The sequence below is a fragment of the Ursus arctos genome, chromosome X, assembly GCF_023065955.2.
Source record: "Ursus arctos isolate Adak ecotype North America chromosome X, UrsArc2.0, whole genome shotgun sequence".
Classification (NCBI taxonomy): domain Eukaryota; kingdom Metazoa; phylum Chordata; class Mammalia; order Carnivora; family Ursidae; genus Ursus; species Ursus arctos.
In genome coordinates this window covers 6,096,432-6,118,355 of record NC_079873.1, presented here as the reverse complement: position 1 = coordinate 6,118,355, position 21,924 = coordinate 6,096,432, and the positions used below count along the sequence as shown (strand labels likewise).

Sequence of the window (21,924 nt, the reverse complement as noted above, 5' to 3'; positions counted from 1 at the left end):
TCATCATTTGGAAGTGATGTTTCCAAAGTGAAAAAGGAGATAGTCCTACAGGCAATGCTTTGCACAATTATTGGGAACAACACAGCATTGCTCTTGAGATGTTCCTGTGCAAGAGACCCAATGACCTTTATCCATCACTAGGCATTACAGCTCGGTTACGGCCAACTAATTATGTGGAGTCCACTCCACTGACACACTCCCGTGTTCTACGGCACACGATTCTGGAAAGCAGGTGTTAAAGAGAGAAGTATTTTATAATGGCCACAGAGTGAGGGAGAGGTGGTTTCTGACCATTATACAGAGATAGTCACCTGATTCTAAGAACTTAACAAACATTTCACTAGCATTCGTGCTTCTTTCCAGCACCTGGGGGAGGTTGTAGGAAAGTCAGAGTTTGAAATGCCACGAGGGTAAATATATCGAGTTGAAAACAATTCCTGTGTGATCTAACTGAAACAATTACTGGACTCTGGGTCACTCTACTAAAGTTCAGTTTAAAATACGTGAGGTCCGGCAAGATGGTCCTTTTAGGGAGATAGGGCCAGGTGATGTCCTGGAAGCTTTCTGCCAGTAGAACTGGATTTCAGTATTTTTGCTAAAATGTCTCATTTTTATTTCTGTTAAAGAGCTTTCCACAGAGCTCCTCATGAGAGCCCTAGAGCTGATTTTAAAAGGCGAAGTTAGCTTCTTGGAGAGAATGGTTATTATGGCTTCATACTGGCTGCGAGGACCCTTCTCCGCACCGTCTCAGATTGTGTCTTCTTTCCCCTTGCTCTGCCTTTGATCTTCTGGCGAAGCTTTGAAGCTGCTGTCATCTTTGATTTTGATGTGCTGTTTTTGAGTCATTGTTTGATTCCTTGGGAAAGGCAAAAAGGCTTATGTTCTTCTCTGCCTGTTTTTCTTTTCTTTTGGAAAGTTTACATGCAGTTGTCTTAAAGCTGATCTCTTCCACCCAGCACAGGAAAGCTCACTTTGAAGGTGGTGGGAGCCCCATGCATGAGGGGAATTAATGGATGTGTGAAAGAAATGGGCCCCGTGCGAATTCTTTCTCCATAGGTTTGATCTCTCTGTCTTTCTCTGTCTCTCCCTTCCTATGTCCTGCCCTCTCTTGCCTCCCACACTGCCTTTTCTTTCCTTTTTGGTATTAAAAAAAATCCCAATCCACTTTAAAAATACAGGCGTCAAATACCATATTATTTTAGTAGATTAAGAATGTTCTACCATGGTAGAAGGTATGTGACGGATTAAAACCCATTTTGGAAGGAGGTGCTGACATGGGGCTTCTCGGTGATTAGGTGCATTGGCATTTGGGGTGTGGGCAGCTCTGTGTCACATCGATTTCATTTTCAAAGTAGTCGAAGTTATCATTACCGAAGACCCACAAATAATGTTGTGAGGCGAATCTTACTCCCTAAACAGCATAGTTTTTTAAAAAATCTAACTGTGCACATGAATCAGGAGAATAAATCCTGTTCACCCTTCGTCATATTTGGTCTGTGGGCCCTACTTTGTTGATCTACACCGAAGGAAACCGTGTGTGGAGGCTGTGGGATTATTATTCATAATAGTAACTACAATAATAATTGTAAGAGTAATAATTATTGAAGTATTATTATATTGTGATAACATTATTATTTTAATAACTTTATAATGCTAATCATGTGCCTTGTATTACTTTAAGCATGTGACGTTCATTATTTATAGGGGTGAACAGCCATCACCATCATCGAATTTTAGAACAATTTTATCATCCCTAAGAGGAACCCCATACCCTTTAGCCATCACCCCCCATGTCCCCACTCTTCCAGGCCCCTGGAAACCACTATTTTCTCTCTCTGTGGCTTTGCCCGTTCTGGAGATTTCATATCCACAGAATCCTATAACGTGTGATCCTTTGTCTGGCTGCCTTCACTTAGCATTCTGTTTTCAAGGTACGTCCGTGTTGTAGCATGTCAGTGTGTCCTTCCTTTTTGGGAACCAGTAGCATTCTGTTGTATGCAGAGACCACATTTTGTTCCTCCATTCATTACTTGATAGCCGCGTGGGTTGATTCCAGTTTCTGGCTACAGTGCATAATGCAGCCACGAGCGTTTGTGTTCAGGCTCTTGTGTGAACATGTTTTCACTTCTCCTGGGGACATACTTAGGAGTGGCATTGTTGGGTTGCACGGTAACACCACGTTTGACTGTTTGAGGGGCTGCCAGACTGGTTCCCACAGCAGCCGCACCATTTTACATCCCCGCCAGGAGCACTAAGGGAGGGCTCTGTTGGCTTCATGTCCTTGCCAGCGCAGAGCCTCAAGAGGGGCTCACTGGTTTGAGAATATGTGACAGGAGACTGAGTGGGAGGGGAAATTCAATCAACGTGTGATCGTGATGTTCCTCAGTGACGACACGAGGGGCTTTGGCAGATAAAATGACACTGTGGGCCGGGACCTGAATCACACGTATGCTCTTTTATAAAGGATTACGTGTAAACATAAGCTCTGCCTAAAATGATTAAAATTATGTTCCCCAAAAGCTCTTAGGTACATATTTTGGGGAGTGTAGGCCTTCTTTTCATTTGTACCATTCTATGTAATTACAGGTAGAATAAAATAAAATGCAGTGTCCCACATTATTACAATTTAAGAACTAATTTAATAAAGGTGACCAATAACGAGCAGTTTTTAGCAGAAACTGAATACAACATAGTGAACGTAAAAAAAAATCTGTTGTCAGGGTTGACTTCTGCCTGCAGCCTTGCCTCTACAGTTTCGTAAATCTGGGTCCGTTGGTGATTTCACTGCCCCTGCTTTCCTGTCTCTAAATGGGGTACCAGCTTTCTTCCTTTTCTTATCTTCCAGAGCTGTCGGTCGGAACATGAGACTCTGTAGCTGGACGTACTTCAGAAGAGGTGTGGAAGTTGAAAGTGCGCTGGGGAATCAGGTAGATGCTAGCAGTCATCGAACCACTACCCACTTTTCTCTATCCACACTGACCCTTCTTTTGTATGACTGTTCTTTTGTCTTAGCGGCATGCGACTGCACGAGAGGCTGGAAGGGTAGTCTCACTGTCTCTTGCAGAGGGAAGAGTGAATGGCTTTAGGGAACAGGCAGCATAGAGACCACAGAGATGCACAGGGGTAGAACAATGATGGGTCTGGCTAGGAACTCTCTTGCACCACCAAGTCCGAGGGCAGCTCATTGGTGACAGTTTCAGAGTGCAGGGGGACGTGCAGGGATGGTTTGGCCAAAGGCATGATTTCGGCTGCCCTAAACCTGTGACGGAAGCTGTACATGTCCCCGTGGGCAGAGGGGAGTCCAGCGAAAAGCATCCAGGAAGCTGGATCCATGGAAGGGTGGTTTTGCCTGGGCAACAGCTCCTTCCATCCATCACCCCCTCCGCACACTCGCATTTGTGAGATGGAAGGGCCAGGGCAAGGCGGTCCCAGGAGACTCAAGGCTGGAAATGAGGGCTTCCAAACTCGGACTGAGATGCTTGCACCAGTGGGGGTGGGGCTGGCACCAGGGAACATTTTCTCTGCAGTTGGGGCATGTAACCCACTCTGAGATACTCCTGCTCTGAGGTTGTGGGAGACTTTTTTCCTCCTTAGTTGAGTTCAGATGTGAGACTCACACTGAGACTTAATTACCCTTTACCTTTCAAATTCCTTAAAATAGTAACTATTTGCAGAGTACACCCACATTCTGTTAAATGCACTGATAATTTTCTCCAACAAGCCTAATATCCAGCGTGGTCTCTTTCTTTGTAGCTCTCACGTGTCCTACGTGGTTCCACTCCTCACTATCTCTGGTCTTTTTGTGGTGCTCAGGGTGGATCTCTGTCTGGAGCAGTACCCACAGTGGGAAGGATTTTGGACTCTGATTCATGGAGTCATGCTTTAATTGACCTATTCTTAAATGTAACTTCCTTATACTGTAACAGTACTGGAGTAGTAGGTGCTGGTTTATTTTCCTGCTGCTTTCTATGTCTTTCTGAATTACCTGACACTAGTTACTTGATCTCTAGGGTCTTGGCAAGGAAGACTTTCCCTTTCCTGTTACTTTAGATTTTCCTTTGGAACGAATTACAATCAGAGTGTCTTTAGTCTGCTGCATAAGTCAACAGGGTAAAATAACTGGGTTCTTTGTCAAGGTCCCCTTCCACAGCTGTTCTGCAACAGATTATGTGGTCCAGTGGCATGAGCTCCTGTCAGGTCCCAGGGGAGCTGTGAGGGAAGGATTCATGAGTTATGTTCCGTGCCCTATTCTGAAATTAATTCCGTTTTGCATTAGGTGGTGGAAGCAGCCTTTTGAACCGGTGCCAGCCTAGGTGTGTTGGGGATGGAAAGAGCTCCGTGCTCAGAGTAATGGTAGATACTTTTGTTGTGTCATCCTCCTGCCTCTCAAATATTTAATGCTGTTTTTCATTCTGGGGCTGCTCTTATGCTCTCAGTAGAGTGGCTCTATCATAAATGCCCAAAGGACTGTAACTCCTCTCATACCCTACTGGGGGGACATTGACATACCACTTAACCTGACCCTGTTAATTGTAAGAAGCCAGCAACCCATACATTTTGACCATCAGAAAAATAAGTTAGCACTTCATGCCATAATGGTAGGGGATGGGGGACATTTTCTCAGTCTGAATTTGATGTCATCAAAAGCAGCCCAGGGTGTGTGTGAAGATAAACAGGAAGCAAGAGAAGTCCCTGGAGAAGAGCCAATTGACCTTGTCAACCTTCCCTGTAGCACTTGACTGTCCTGAAGAGTATTTTTGAAGTGTCTTCAGTCACGTCACATTCCACAGAGGGCTGCTGGAAGGGCATCTCTAAGTCATTGCCAGACACTTGGAAGCATTTCAGACATACTCTGGGGCCAAATGCATCTCCTTGACTACTGATATTTTTGCTACTTTCACATATAGATTCATTTGGTTCCAAACTTCGTTCTACTGATAGCATAATTGCAATATGATTATTTTATTCTTTAGAAACATAAGGATGATTTTAAAAATATTTATGATATTATTGGAGTCGATGTTTCATAATAAATGTGACAGTGGTTTTTGACTGAAAACTTTATGTCAGTGAGTATTTAATAATTTCAAGGTGTGATTTCAAGAACAGTCATTTATCAATGCCCTTTTGGTTTGTGTTCCCTTGGAAAAGGACCCTGAGATGAAGATTTAGTGCATGTAGATTAATGGGGAGTTGGTCCTCTTGGAAAACACCAGAAGGGCATGAAGAAGCAAGACAGGGGAGGGCATCCACAAAATGGTATGTCATTAAGCCAGGTTGCACTGAGGGTAACTGGAGCTTAATGCCCCATAGGAATTCCAGGAAGCAGTGTAAGACATGCACCCCACCCCCGAAGAGCAAGGGAGTTGGGGTATTTATACACCACCTTGCATCTCTCTTTGGTGATGGGTTGTTGAGGGGTGGAACTTAATTCTCTAGTACTTCAGGCCTGCAGGTGCACTAGAGGGAAGCCCCTCAGGAAGTGAGGGGTCAGGCTGATTGGTACCCAGAAGGCTCGGGGGGCTACAGGTGGGGCCCCACCAGCATCCACCACAACCCCCTACAGTATATTCCTTAACTTGGAGTTAAGAAAAAAATATGTGGGATGAGTATTGAATTTTATTGAAGCAATTAGAAAATTAAAGAATGGTTTGTTTTTATGAAACAGACCACAAATGGAGGAAGGGATCTGAGTAGGAGTTTATAATGCTGGGGTGTTTGGAAAAAGCTCTTCATGGAAGGGGTTATTTAACTTGTGCTTTGAATGAAGCAAAACCTTTGGATCTTTGGAGGGGAGAAGAGGAAAATCCCAGGCAGGAGAAATAGCAAGAGCAACAAAAGGGACGTGAGTGGAGATTTATCAAGGTATGTCTCATTGGGAAACAACTCTGGAGGGGTCAGTTGTATTTCTGCATGTCCTGCGAGTCAGGCACAGGATGCTCTTGTATTCCAGGCTGTCTTTGCAAGGATGTTTATGTAGAGAACAGCTTGGAAGACAGAAATAGCATCTTGTTCTGGGTCAGAAAGCAGGTTAGCTTACCCTCTACTGTTAGAAACATCATGTCTCCCTCCAGGGCAAAGATCAGGCAGGATTCTGCCCATTATAAAAGATTCAGGTTCCCTAAGCTATGGTTTCCCCTCCTGTAATGCAGCTCACTGTGTATACCGGTATCCTCAGGCCTTTGCATCATCTGGTGGAAGTTGGGGCATGGGGAATGGGCTCAATCAATGTCACTCTGGCTGCTGCTGTTGCTGGTGAGTAATGGAGTCCTTCGCCTCTGACCCAGCAGTTTCCTATCTTATGCCAGCCTCCTTGAACCTGTGGCAGGTATACCTGTTTGCTTGCTGGTAGGTAAAATTTCAGAGCCTTCACAGTTTTGGATGCTTTTAAGCCCCGTGTTCAAATAAATGATGTCATTCAAGTCTCATAGCATCCCCGCAAAAGTGGGGTTATTATTTTTGTCCACATTTTACATCTAAAGGAGCTGAGACTCCGAGAGATTAAATAATGTGTCCAAGGGCACTCAGCTTGTGAACAAAGAAGCCATTGTGCAAACTTAGCTTGCCATGACTTCCGAACTGCGTTCCTTTTACCACCCTCGAGGCTATCCAGTGATACCTTTGTGGGCTCTACCACTGTGCAGGTAAGGGTGGCAGATGTGATAGCAAAGTGATCGCTGCCCTGGTGGAAGAATAGTCTTGAGGTGGGGGGGTGGCATGGAAGGAAGGCTGTGGTGGTGTGGGCCAGCTCATGGAGAGCTTGCAATGATGGCATCTTACTTAACATAGAGCACAGAGAGGCAGGATTTAATTAGTGAAATTATGAGATTGAGAAGAGGTGCTGAAACGTCATCTGATTTCCAAGTTGGCACAGTGTTCATCTCCACTACTTCTCCCCCCAGGATGTGAATGATAGCTAGGCTCTGTTGAGCATGTGGGAGTGAAGAGGGAGGGCATTTCAGGTAAGGTAAACAACATCAGGAAGAACAAAGTGGTTTGGACTGAAGTCTGCAGATCTCTCTCTCTGTCTCTGTATATCTCTCTGTTGCTGTCTCTGTGTATATCCCCAATCTGTCTGTCTATCCGTCTGTCATCTATCTATCCATTTATATGTGAAATCTTTAAAGGAACTCTAGCATTCTCTTTCAAGGTAAAGTCAATTTGAGCCAAACTGCAGGAAGGTCCACTTTACTCTGTTTTCCCTCTACCTGCTCTATAGCCTTACTTTTTCTGCATGTAAACAAACTACGAATATTTATCAGCTGTTCACCTGTCTGTTCTTTTCCTTACACAGTTGAGCAGGCACTCATGTTTGCCTGAACCACATACTTTGTGGGTCAACTGAGTGTTTGCTCGTAAACTATAAAAAGTATTTGGTGAGTCAGAAGAGTACTAATGGGAGAGCTGGGTATTGTGTTTTCAAACTTCAGCCTTACTGAGAAGTAGCACCCCACCCTGCTTTCTGTTGACCCTCAGGCAAGGAATTGACCTTACTAGCTTTTTTTTTTTTTAATTTGTTTTGTTTTGTTTATTGAGCAGCTGCCCAGGAAAGCAGAAATTGAGAGCAGCTTTTGTTTATCAGAACCAGGGAAACTAGAACAAAGTTTGGTCAAGAGGACTTGCCCAGAGCAGAGCAGAATTATGTACCTGGAGCAGGCGTTGTAAGGGGAATAAGGAGCTGGGGAAGGAGAACCCTTGGAGGGAACTGCTAAGATAATCCTCGCTCTCATGCCTGGTGGTGTCTGCAGTGGTGGCTTTCTTTGGGCAAACAAATTCCTCTCTCACAGAGCTTATACCCATGGGAGGTTAAAAGAACTTGACTGGTAACATGCTATACATCTGTTTCACCAGATTGCTTTTCTTCTAATACCTCCTTCAGCTGCTGCACTCGAAGGAAAACTTAATTTTCTTGTTTGGGAAGGGGAGTAATTCTGAAGCATGGGCATCATGGCGGGAATGGTAGACAGAGTTAGAGCTCTGGTTTCAGGGTATCAGGGATGGAGTTAACATGTATTGAGCACCTACCTGACCTGATGCTTGGTTAGGCTCTTTGCAAGAGGTTAATCATGCTGGATTTTTCCAACAGTCCCTCTGAGGCCGGTATTCTTCCTGCCAATGTGCCCATGAACAGACGAGCTCAGACAAATTGACTTACATTTTTCAAGGCACTCTGGCCCTCTCTTTAATTGGAAAGATGTCTTTCCTTTATAATCTGAGAGGACATGGAACTTCTAAAAGGTGGGGAATAAAAGCAGTGTATGGTATGATTTTTACCCAGTGGAGAGGAAGGAGGAAAGAGCTTTCATTAAGCACTTACTATATTCCAAGCCCCCGTGACTACTTTACATTTCTATTTAATCCTTATGACAAGTCGATGATACAGTATTTCTATTTATACATGAGAACACACACTTTTTGAGCGGGTGAAGAATTTGTTCAAGGTCACAAAAACAAAAAGGACTGGAGCTGTGATGAGAATGTAGATTGGTTGACTCTGGACAGGATGATGTTGGCCGATGAGTGCCCAGAGCTGGCATCTGACAGAGGGACAGGACATCATAGGAATGGGTAAAGAGCTCAATAATAGGTTTAAATAGGCATTCAAACCCAATGAGAGAAAAGAGGAAGCTATAAATGGAACCCACATAAATAAGACAGATTGATTTTTGTGGCATAGAGCAAACAGGCAAGGGCTCCACTTATTTGTCCTGGAAGTTGTATAAAATACTGGAAACATACGCCTGAGCTGTTTTCTCTAATTTGCACTCACGGAGCTATCTATGGTCACATCACCAAGGATTCAGTTAATGTGGCCCAAATGTGCATGAGGCTTATGTGCTGGGAACCTGCTTCTGTGAGGCGAGGGGGCCTGGAGGGACCAGGAGTTGCCCATGAGGCAGGATTCTGCTCTGGGGTGGGGCAAGGAGTGGGGTCCCAGAAATGTGGGTAATGCAGCAGGAAATGGGAAGTACCAGTTTCAGGTGTTCAGTGTTTAGAGCATAAGCATAGCACAGTGGAAGAGTAGGGGTGGGGAGGAGGGTGTTGATTTGAGGAACTACAGAAAGGGTGAACATGTAAAAGCCATTGCCCATATCTGTGATCATCACTGCCTTTTTAGGCCCTCTCATTCCTTGTTGAGGCAGGAAATTGCCCCTCTCAGACCTCCTGATCCCACACAATGGCCACACACATCAAAAGGACCTGGGGATGGTGGTTGAAAGTCCTTTCACGCATTAAAGTTTGAGAAACCTTGATTAAGAGTATATATTGGTCCTTTAGAAAGTGCTCTCCTATTAATGTAGGTATATTTAGCCAGGAATATAAAAATTCCATTTATTCAACTCCAGTTATGTACTAGGTCTTGAACTAGGCATTTCAAATATGTTATTTCATATATGATTTTAGAAATAAAACCATGTTGTCAGAATGGTTATTAATATTCCATATACGAGGAGTCTGCATTCAAGAAGTTAAGTCGACCGCCACATACCCTAGCAAGTGGTAGAGCTAGGATATAAACCCAGGTCTCCTAGACATAGGGAGAGAGAAAAGTCTTGGCTGGCAGGAAACACAGTTGGGGTGGGATGGGATTAGGGACAGATCATGGTCCTCAATTCTTGCCTGGTTCAGACTGGACAGCAGCCCGTGGAGAAAATGGAAGGCAAATAATAGAACTAGAATAGAGTCTGGTATTTAAGATAATGTCTGAGACCAAAGGGATGAGCTAGGACATTGGGATTTATGATTTGGTTTAACCAATGAACACGGCAGAATCCAAGTTCTAGATATGAGACACAGTTTTCAAGATAGACAAGCAATACAATTGACTTGCCTTTTCTTGAGCTCCTGCAGTAGGATCTGTGAAATTCCCCAAAAATTTGGAGGGGGAGGAATGATCATGAGCCCACATCAAGTCTGACTGAAGCAGGCAGATGAGGCATAGGAAATGGAAATGGGCAAAAATGCAGGCACCTCCACCAAGCTAAGGGATTCCTGTGTCTTCCTTTACTGCAGATATTATAAGTGAAACAAGGCTAACAGGGATGGGCTCACAGAACACCTCAGTGTTGCTTCTCATACACTCACTCTCCCCTGAGGTGGTAATCCATGGGAATCGTGCACAGGTCTAGAGATCCTCATGAATCTCAACTTTGGGAAGCGCAGCCTGGATAGACCCAGTCAGCTCTGGGCTATCTGATGGTATTCAAGAACTCAGTTCAAATACAGTCACAGAGAGACAGAGGCTCAAATCTAGAGAGGCCGCCACCCTTTGCAGGTAATTTATCAGAGCGTGGTAGTGACCCAGGAAAAGAGAGATCTGCGAATGAAATGGCCGCAGGATGCAAAAAAGTAAATTCCAGCTTAAATTCTTTAGTTGGTGGTAGAATTGTGTGTAATTTTGGATGTCTCCTGACCTTTTGTTCTAATATAATCATGACATGTTTCATCGTAGACAATCCTCGTTTGTCTTTCCTCTCCCACAATGTCATCCTTTTCCTTTGCTGTGTGAGCATGATGCTGGAACATCAGGTCAAAGAGAGAAAAAAGCAGTCAAACAGATTTGTTTTGTCTGAGACACCAAACACGGATACGTGGAAATGATCATTAGGAGGTTGGGCATTATATGGATAAGGAATAAGCCACGATGGACATGTACTAAATGTAAGCTCCTCCAAATCAAATGCCTCAAACACCTGCTAACATTTGGGAACTCAGCACTGAGGACATAACTTTCTGAAAAAATGAAAACCATTGGAAATGTTTGTGACTAACACAAATACTTCAAGTCTAGTGTTAAGGACTCATTTTCTCTATATCAAAAGTTGAAAGAGAAGTGTGATCAGATATGCTTTGAAAAGTCTGATTTAACTTAAAACACATAAATAAGCATAATTCTCTATTTAAATATCAGCGTAATTTTTGGATTTTCCAAAGTCAAATTTATATTGCCAGTATAAATATAGATACAGATGGGAAATGTATCTAAGGGTTGTTCCTAGAATTTAACTGAATGTCACGGACATTTTTAGACCATTTATTCACATTTATGCTTACTGACAATCATTATGTCTTAATCATGTCTTGTGTGATAAGCCATTTAATGATTTTTATTCAAAATACCTCTTGATTAATTACTGCTGAGTGACTAAAGCCACTGATTTTCATTAGCCAGTTTGTCTTCTTTGCAAGAAAAAAGTGTTCCTAACACTTTTGAAGGCTATTTAAAATTTGATTCAAGTTTAAAAGCCAGCCAAATAACACATGAACTTTTTTAGGTAGCTCGAATATAGTATTACTAATTTACACTTTTAGAATTAGCAATGAAATTATTAAAAATTGGGTGTTTAAGTCTGACTGTATGATATAGATACTTAATAGATTGATCAAAGCAAAGAACGAATTTGATTTTTTTCATACTCCTACACCCCCTTGCTGAGTCATCTCAGTTAATGGACATGCACTGATCATTTTGACCAAAATTTTTAAAAGCACTGAATTGAAATTTTCCCTTTGGTCACATAACAGAAATATTTTGGAGCTCCTACCTATACCCTATGCTAAACCAGGTGAGATGAAAAGTAAAATGGTTCTGAAGTGGATTTCTTAAATGTGGAATAATAGGATGATAATCTTCACTGTGCTAATTTGCACAATTTGACCTTAGATTAGAATATGATATTACAAGTTAGTTACATAGTAACGGAGAAGCAAATGTGGGGCTTTTCGGAGGGCTTGACGGAGTAGAAGCATTTCCAGGGGATTTTCAAAGTGTGTACACATTTGTCTCACATAGTAGTTTTTCAACCAGAAGCCATCTTACCTTTCAGTGGTTACTTGGCAGTGTCTGGAGACAGCTTTAGTTTAAAGACACAACTCTGTCACTCCTAATAAGCTGCCATGAGTGAGAGTCAGCAAGAATCTCTAGTGGCAGGGTCAGACCCAGGGAGGCTTTAGTTTTGGAATAATCAGACTGTAAGTTTAGTGAACTTAATAAATAGAAAAAGGAATCAGTAAGGAGGGACAATGAACATAATTGGCTTTGCAGATATTAAGGGTAATGAGATTATATATATATATATATATATATATATATATATATATATGACATGAAATATATATATGTGAAATATATATATATATACATATAGATATATATATATATGTATTTATATATGAATGACATGAAATAAAACAGCCAAAAGTAAAAACATCAAAAGTTGAGTAGATAGATTAGATACAGCTGAAAAGAGAATGAGTGAGCTGGAAGGCAGAGCTTTCAAAAATCACTCAGGGCAGCTCAGAATTTAAATATATGGAAGGAAGGACAGGGAAGACACATTAAAATGGTAGTATCATTATATTTAGAGTTCCAGAAGGAAGAGAGAGAATGAAGAAGAAAATGTCAAAAAAAAATTGATTAAACATATAGCTGATTATGAGGGGCAAAAGACAGGGAAAATTAAAAATTCTGAAGCTGAAAGAAATTTGTTCTTGTTAACAAATGGGGGTATTGAGAAAGCAAATGTTTTGGGAGGACTGTGGAAGGTTTGGCTTTGAAATGTTGAGTTTGACGTCATGAGATAGTTGGGATATGTGGGCATGAGCTTTCAGGATTGTGAAAGTATTGAAGCAGAAATTTGGTAGACCATGGGGCGCCTGGGTGGCTCAGTCCTTAAGCGTCTGCCTTCGGCTCAGGGCGTGATCCCAGCATTATGGGATCGAGCCCCGCATTGGGCTCTTCTGCTGGGAGCCTGCTTCTTTCTCTCCTATTCCCCCTGCTTGTGTTCCCTCTCTCTCTGGCTGTCTCTCTCTGTCAAATAAATAAATAAAATCTTTAAAGAAAAAAACAAAGAAATTTGGTAGACCAAAGAGGAAATTTGGGTGGTTATGAAGGACAATTCTTCCAAGAAGTACATGTGGGGGGAAAAGTAAGGAGATCAGAAGGGCTGGGAGTAATTGTAGAGATCACTGTCCTAGAACTTAGAGACCTGGGAAAGAGAAAGCTAGACAAGCATATAACAGGATCAGAAAAGCTGAGACAAGAGAGAGAGAATCAGTTAAGGACTGTGAGTGGTTCTGAACAAAATGAATGTCAAAACAATTCCTTTGAGGCAGAATTTGGTGACGTTAGATTGGAGGGACTCGAGGAAGTGGATGGTCAGTACAGAGAACTGGCAGCATGGAATTTTGGCTCTGGCACTAATAACTAACACCCAGGACTCTGTTCTGGGTGTCTGTGGTAGGGTTTCTCACCTGGCCAAGGTCACTGGATAGGCTTTGTGATGTTCATACCAGTGTTGGTTTGAGTGTGGTGCAGTCTTGGGTGAGGACTTGACCTCACCTGCCTGACCCTGGCTGCTGTCAGTTTAGTTCCTCTCCAGTGCCTGGGTGAAGCAAAGTATATTGGAACAAGAGAGTCTGAGGGCCATGCTACCTATCTTTGAGGTCTGGGTGGTTTAAACCTTGTCCTTGGATGGATCCACAGGGATCTTCTTGTCTAGTGTTCATGATTATGGAGAAGTGTAACAGACAGAAAGAATATGGGCTTTGCTTGAAGTGTGAGTGGCAGCTCAGCAGCTCTGGAGTTGTGTGGACCTTGGTCCAGTCCCCAGACTTCTGACCCTAGTGCAGTAGAGACTCAGCTGTGCAATGAGAAGTGCTGTCCCCGCCTTTCATAGGAGTAAGAGTTGGACATAATTAAGGTTGGACAAAATACCTGGAAGGGTTTTGGCCATTGTGAGGGTCTTAAAAGCTAACTGACAAAACTCCTAAAATCCACAAACACTGCAACCAGGGACAGTGATAAGATCAAGTCTTATAAGCCCAGGCGATCATACTATGGCTAGGGAATGAATTAAGAGGAGTTTAAGAAGTTTATATTGGTATCTTTCTATATATGCTTATATATATACATATATGTGTGTGCATATATAAAAATATGCATGTGTGTACATGTATATGTGTATATAATATATAACATAAACATATTTTATGTATTATTTAATTTATATAATAAATATATAAAATATATAATATATATCATTATATATTATGAAAACCATATAAGGCAATTTCTATTTTTTCCCGTTTTACAGATGAGCAAACTGAGTTTGAGATGATGGGTGACTTAATCTCTCCAGTCACAGTGTGTCAAGGCTGTGGATGTTTTTTCTGTAGCAGATAGGATTTAAGTCAGCTCTGCTTCTCATACTGAAATCTGGGTCACAGGACTTGCAGAAGCTCTGGACTGCAGTTTTGCTAATTTGACCATGAATATTTTAAAATAAATGATCAGTGGGGACTTTATCCACAATAACTGCTTCAGTGGAGCCCATAGATTACGTAGGTTGAGTTCTGGTCAGGAGAACAATCACCTGATGATTCCCTCTTTCTCTCTGTGTCTCTCTCTCTGGTTTTCATTTTACTGAATCATCAGGCTGAAAGAGTCAAATCATCTTCCAGAAATTAGTTCACATAATTGCTTGGAAAATAGCATTAACAAAAGCTGCTGGTCACGAAGGAGGTGATTCTCCTTTGAAAACTGCTATTTCCTCTCGCTCTTTGCCCTTTGTGTCAGGTGATGCTTATTACATTTGGTAAGAGGTGCAGTCTGGGCTGAGAGTTCCCTGCACATCCTGAGGATACTAGATCTTGGATGTGCTTGTTTAATCAGGCAATTGTTTTCCTGAGGAGTTGTGAGGGTTGGTAAGAGTAGGGCTGTGTGATGAGTTGGCGAGGGTTGCCCTGTTCTTCAGACAAATGGCAAACATATATTTTCCAACCAGAAGATAAACATGGTAATAGCCAGACAGAAAAGAAGAAAATAGCCTATTCAGGGGAAATCATTTTTAAAAGCTTACAATAATATAAATAAATACCTTTCTATTTTTCCCCTGGCATTTTTTTATATCTCAGCAATAAAAAGGTTTGGCTTATCGCCGGGAGTAGCAGGGACACAGTGTAATGACATGAAAATGATACCTTACATTTGTACAATGGGCTGAGGTTTCCAGGGCGCTCTCAGGGATGGAGAGGAGCTGTCGAACCATCAGAGGAGCTGAAGACCACTCCTTGTACGTCCACCCCATGGTCACAGCCTTATTAGCCTCTTGGGAACTTGCCTTCCTAAATTAGGCAGTGAGCCAGGATTTGAAGCCAGGAATCCCCACAGGAGCCCCTGTTCCACATGCCTGGGATCCTGGTGTCCACAGGATGCAGGGAATCCTTGAGCCCCTGACATTGTAACCAGAATTCTGTGTGTAGGGGTGTTTATGGATTTGGTTTTTTGAAATTCTTGCAAATAGGGTCAGAGCTTAATCAGATTCTCAAAGGGGTACGTAACTCTGAAAAGGTGTGAAACGCTGGTGTTTTATGTGAAGTTGATGGAACAGGAGGCAAAAGGATATGTAGAGGGAGATCCAGACTCTGTCCAGCCAATGATTCCACCTTTACATAAAGAGGAATTGAGGAATATGATAACAAACTTGAAACAATGAAATTTGGGACTGGCTCTACTTTTCTATTTGTGTAGAACTTCCAGATGAGATGAGATTCTGAACCATTATTTTGACATCCTTTTCAGGCTTTTCTCCACATTGTCATTGCTCTGTGAATTTCATAGTCATTCCAGTTTTCTTTTCTTTTTCTTTTTTTTCAAAAGAAAAAGGATAAGAATTTTTTTTTTGTCACATATAATATAAATCCCTACTGGTCTTTGGGATTGAATTGTTATCCTCTGAAAATGAAAGAATCTTTATATTTTTAGAGATGGAAAGAGCCAAAGAGATCAGGACTCTGTTTAAAAAAATTCACTTTTAATTTGTGCAGAGTAAAATCTGCTCTTTGTAAGTATACGATTCTCTGGATTCTGTGGATGCATAGAGTTGGGCAGCTACCACCACCATCACAAAAAAGAGCAGTCCTAGTGTACCCCAGATTTCCTCATGCTTCCTCTTTTAGTCTGTGTCTCCCCCTGCCAGAACTCCTAGCAACCACTGATCTCTTCTTCATTCCTCCAATTTTGCCGAAAGACACACGAACGGGATTATGCCTTGTGTAGCGTTTGGAGATGGGGTGCTTTCACTCAACATCATAGCTTTGAGATCCATCCAGGTTGTTGCATGTATCAGTCGTTTATTCCCTTTAGGGCTACATAATATTCCATTATGTGGATGTACAATAGTTGAAAGGTACTTGGTTTGTTTCTGTAGGTTTTTGGTGATTATGAATAAAACTGCTATACGTGTTTGCGTACAGGTTTTTGAGTTATACGGTAAGTGTATGTTTAACTTTATAAGAAACTGCCAAACTTCCTAAAAATAGTTTATTTATTTACTTATTTTAGAGAGAGAAAGAGAGAAAGTGGTGGTGGGGAGGGAAGGGGCAGAGGGAGAAGAGAGAGAGAATCTTAAGCAGACTGTGTGCTGAGAGAAGAGCCCCACACAGTACTCCATCTCACGACCTTGAAATCATGACCTGAGCTGAAACCAAGAGTTGGATGCTTAATTGACTGAGTCACCCAGGCGCCCCTGCCAAACTGTTTTCTAAAGTGTTGTACCCTTTTGCATTTTGTATACCAGCAATGCGTAAGGATTCAAATTGTGCCATATTTTCTCCACTGTCCGGTGGTGTCATTTTTTTTTTTTTTTTAAGTTTTAGCCATTCTAAAGATGCGTAGTGGTATCTTGCTATGGTTTTTTAATTTTCCTTTCCCTGAAGGCTGAAGATGTTGAGCACCTTTTTAGGTGGTGTTTTCTTGTTGGATTTTGAGAGTTCTGCATACAGTCTGAATTCACATCCTCCATCCGTTGTGTGATTTACACATACTGTCTGCTGGCATCCGTGGCCTCTCTTTTCATCTCTTGATGGCAAGACTCCCATCACGAACAAGACGAAATGGACATATCGACAGCTTCTGTGGCTCTGTCCATCAACTGACCGCAGTGATGTTGCTAAGCCATTTCTTTTGTGTTTCTGTTTCGTATTCTGTAGAACAAGAGGAGGGATGAGATCTGAGATTCTTTGCAGCCAGAAGCGTCCATGATTCCCAGGTACTGGCCCAAGTTCACACAGTTAATTAGTAGCGGAGTGTGGCTGGAACCCAGGCTGTCTCCCACTCTGCTGCCTTTATTTGCAGTAGATTTCTTTTTACTGTTTTAAGTCTAATTCTTTAGTAGGTAGTTCAAGTACATGATTAAAAATTTAAGAAGTATGAAAGGGTGTACCGTGAAAAAAATCTCTCTGTCACTCCGAACAAGCAATCCGTGTTATTATTTCTTGTGTTCCTTTCTGGAGCTTTAAAAAATATGTACAAACACGTTTTTATATGTGTTGTTATATATATGTGTGCGTGTTCCTTCTCTCCTTTTGAAGTGAATTATACACTGTATGGTGTTCTTTTTTCACTTCTGATAGAAATGCAAATTAAAACTACACAAAGATACATTTTTTTCAATTATTGTGTTTGAGGTTGAGGATATTTTCATGGGATTAAAGACCATTTGTCTTTCCCTTTCTATGAATTCTCAGTTCATATCATTTCCCTGTGTTTTTTGTTTTTGCTTTTCCTGTTGGGTTGCTGACATTATATCTATGAGCTGCTTATTTATTGGAGAAATTAACTGTGTGAAATACTACAATTTCCTCCCAGTTTGTCATTTGTGTTTGAGTTTATTATAGGTTTGCTCTAAGAGTGCTGACTTTTATGTGGTTGAATTCATTAGGATTGTTACGACTTTTGGCATTTGGTTATGGTTGGAAAGGACCTTTCCCCCTGGTGTTAAAGAAGAATTTTCCTATGGTTTTTTCAGTTTTATTACCACATTCTACATTTTATATATATTTAAATATTTGATCTGTTTGGAAGATATCCTGGCACAAGCTGTGAGGCACAGATCCAAATATATTATTCCAGAAGGCAGCCCCTTTGTCTCAAAGCTATTTATTAAATAGTCCATGTCTTCCCTTCTGATTGGAGTTTTCACCTGACACATACACTATATTTCCATAATTTTTTTTGATGGTGTGAGAAAACCTAACATGAGATCTGCCCTCTTAACACATTTTAAAAAATATTTTATTTATTTATTTTTGAGAGAGAGCACAAGCAGGGGGAGGGGCAGAGGGAGAGGGAGAAGCAGGCTCCCCGCTGAGCAGGGAGCAGGGAGCCTGATAGGACATGGGGCTCCATCCCAGAATCCTGGGATCATGACCCGAGCTGAAGGCGGATGCTTAACCTAACCAACTGAGCCACCCAGGTGCCCCCCTTAACACATTTTTTTTTTAAATTCATTCAACAGATATAGAGATAGCCAGCAAGAGAGGGAACACAAGCAGGGGGAGTGGGAGAGGAAGAAGCAGGCTCATAGCAGAGGAGCCTGATGTGGGGCTCGATCCCGTAACGCCGGGATCACGCCCTGAGCCGAAGGCAGACGCCCAACCGCTGTGCCACCCAGGCGCCCCCCCTTAACACATTTTTAAGTGCGCAGTGCAGTAGTGTTAACAATAGGCCCAACGTTTTACAACAGATCTCTTGAACTTATTCATCATGTGTCACTGAAATTTTATACCCCTTGGACAGCACTAAATTTTCATGTTATGGGGGTTCTGTTTTTGAATAGACATTTTCTACTCTGTGTTCCGTTGGTCTCTTTTCCTATTTATGTTAAAGTTAATACGGGACATAAGTAAATTTCAGCACGCTACGGAGCTAGTCTTCCTTCATCACTGTTTTAGTTTCTTTACACTGTTTTCAAAATTTTATTAAAAAGATTTTCAAGTGTGTGGCAGTGTCGAGATTACAGTGAATACCCACTTACCCATCACATGGATTCTGCCATTAACATTTTACTAACCTTGTTTTAACACCTACCTATCCATCTGTTCATCCTTCTGTATACTAATTCATCATATTTTTTGATGCATGTCAAAGTAAATTGAAGACATCAGTACACTTCCCCCAAATAGTTTAGCATTGCCTCACCATTAACCAGAGTTTAACATTTGCTTATAGTATTATTTTTTAAAATTTTGAGCCAAAATTTACATGCAGTGAAATTCACTGGGGTTTGACAAATGCATATGCTTACACAGCGCAAACTGTTCTCAAGATACAGAACATTACCGTCATCCCAGAAAACTCCTTCATGCCCCTTGCCCGTCAGCCCCCAGCCCCACTCCCACAGAGACTGCCCTGTTCTGACTCCATAAAGCAGGCTTTCTGTTGCGGAAGGCTTCTTTCAGGAGCACAGTGTTTTTGAAACTTAAGCATGTTGTTTCGTGGATCTGTAGCTTGTTTCTTTTCATTGACGAGTGGTATTCGTTGTGTGAATATGCCACATTTGGTTTATTTCCTTACCGATTCGTGAAGACCTGGGCTGCTCGCAGTTTTTGCCTGTTTTGAACATTTTTGCACAGTTCATTTTGTTGCCCATATGTTTTCTTTTCCTTTTTTGTGGGGACGGGATACATAGTGTGTGAAATGGCTCAGGTGTAGGGCAGATTTTTGGCTTTTTAAGACCAGTACCCCTCCCCCCCTCCCAGTCCTTTCTCCAAGGTGGTTGCACTCTGACATTTCCCCCAACATGGGTGAGAGTTCTAGTTCCTCTAATCCTCAGTAACAATTCAAAGTCAGTCTTTTTAAGTTTTGACGTACCGTGGTTTTGTTGTGCATTTTACTGATGACTAATGAGGCTGAACATTTAAAAAAAACCTTTTTAAAATTTATTTGAGAGAGAGCGAGAGCACCAGCAGAGTGAGGGGCAGAGGGAGAAGCAGGCTCTCCGCTGAGCAGGGAGCCTGATGCGGGACTCGATCCCAGGACCCTGAGATCATGACCTGAGCCAAAGGCAGACACTTAACTAACTGTGCCACCCAAGTGCCCCAAGGCTGAACATTTTGTCATATTCTTATTGTCCATTTGAATATCCTCTATGAAATGTCTGTTAAAATTTTGCCCATTTTTACTGAGTTGCTTTCATCACATAATTCAGTTTAGATTTAGATTTTTGTTGGCTATTCTTCCTTACCTATGGTTCCCTAGAAAATTTAGAATCAGCATACCAGATTCCTAAAACAAATTGGTTGGGTACTATTTTAGATAGATTTAGAGACAATTATATTATGATGTTGATTCTTCATACTCAGCAACTTGGAATGCCTTTCATGTGTTTAAATTTTCTTCTCCCCTCCCCTGGAAGAACTTAAAAATATTCCTCCTAAAGTTCTTACATATTTCTTAAGTTTATTTCTAGACATTTTATATTTATTATTGCTGTTTTAAATGGTGCCTTGTCTGCAATTCTGTCTTCTAATATGTGTTGTTTACATATAAGAGAGCTGTTGATTTCTACTTATATATACGTTTTTTGTTTTATTCCTGGATGTTTTTGTGGGAAAGAGGCAAGATGATGTGCCAGGATATTTGATGTATAAATTTATTTATCCCTTACTTCTCAGTGAGTGACAAAGGCTGATTTTTAAACATTTCTTTGTTAACAATTTAAATTTCTTTTTCCTACTGCCATTGAGACAGAACAATGCCAGCAAATATAATTTGTCCATGTGATTCTTCCTTTCATTCTACTTTTTCTGCTTCTGGAAGCTGATTTGGTACAAGAAGCTCCTGCTGCCAGCTGATTTCCTCTTATTTCTCTTCTTGCAGACAAGGATCCAAGTTGTGTGCCTTTGGTTCGGTGCCCTTTGTGTCTGAGAAGTGTGCTTTTCCTGGCTCGCTGGCAGATCTCTGGCTGTGGCGTGATCCCGATGGTTTTGTTTGCTCCCGTGTTCTCAACGTGCCCTGATCAGTCTTCAAGGACATGGGCAGTTATTTGCATACTTTGAAGTCTGGGGTTTAGCTTTCTTCTGGTTTTACCCAAATTGATTTAAAATAACAATGACAGCAGCAACGCATTCTCTTTTTCCCTTATGTTTTGTATTTCCATGTCACATGGAAACTTGGGTCCTACTCTGAACGTACTGGACTTTCAGAAAGTGTTTAATAATATTCAGTGAATAATAATATTCAGACAATAATATTACTGTCTTTGATTGTCTTTCGTTTGTGATTAGTTGTTGTTCTTTTGCCAAGGAAGATATATGTCCTGCTTCCTGATTAGATTGGCTTCACTGTTGGCTTCCGTGGGTCTGGACGTTAGGGAACACGATATTTTGTAACAAAATATCAAATGCCCTTACCAGTTCTCATTTTGATGCTGAATAATATTTAGGCATCATTGATGGCTGGCATACTTAACTTTAAAATGCTGAGTATACCTTTGCCTAGTGTTGTTTCTTTAAAAAAAAGATTTTATTTTATGTATTTATTTGAGAGAAAGAGATAGCGAGAGGGAACACCAGCAGGGAGAAGAGGGAGAAGCAGGTTCCCAGGACCCTACGACCATGACCTAAGCTGAAGGCAGATGCTTCACTGAGCCACCCAGGTGCCCCAGTCCTTTGCTTACTATTTTATTGATGATAAAAAATGGACAGATAATGAAGTCTCTCGTATGTGGTGCTGGGATGAGCGGATGGTGTTGTGTGACACACCTCATTTCAGAAGCCAGGGGGGAAGAGCCATTCATTGAAGTTCAAGGTAAGTGTGTGAAACCCATTACCTGTTAATTATTTCCTTTATGAAAGCTTTAACACCTGTTAGAATGGCTGTTGTCAGAAAGACAGGAGATACCCAGTGTTGGCAGGGGTGTGGTGAGAAGGGTGCACTTGCTGTCTGTTGGTAGGAATGTCAGTTGTAGGGCTGCTATGGAGAACAGAGTGGGAACAGCACTGCACGTTGTATGCTGATGACACATCCATTCCTGCCAGGGCCTCCCTCTGCAGTCCATCCCATGTGCCTGTTGTTCTTCTTACACACCCCCCCCCCATATCCTTTCCTGGCTCCCCACTGCCCAGAGAATAAAGTCCTGA

General features: G+C 41.7%; 1 long non-coding RNA gene across 1 annotated transcript in view; it reads left to right on the top strand.

Moving 5' to 3' along the window:
• The window catches only part of LOC130543313 (uncharacterized), a 176,008-nt gene extending 154,894 nt beyond the window's left edge, over window positions 1-21,114 (top strand). Inside the window, exons 5-7 of the long non-coding RNA XR_008958564.1 lie at window positions 2,846-2,927; window positions 16,993-17,051; window positions 20,663-21,114. This is a non-coding gene — a long non-coding RNA (uncharacterized LOC130543313). The remainder of the gene's footprint in view (window positions 1-2,845; window positions 2,928-16,992; window positions 17,052-20,662) is intronic.
• Window positions 21,115-21,924: the final 810 nt, after the last annotated feature.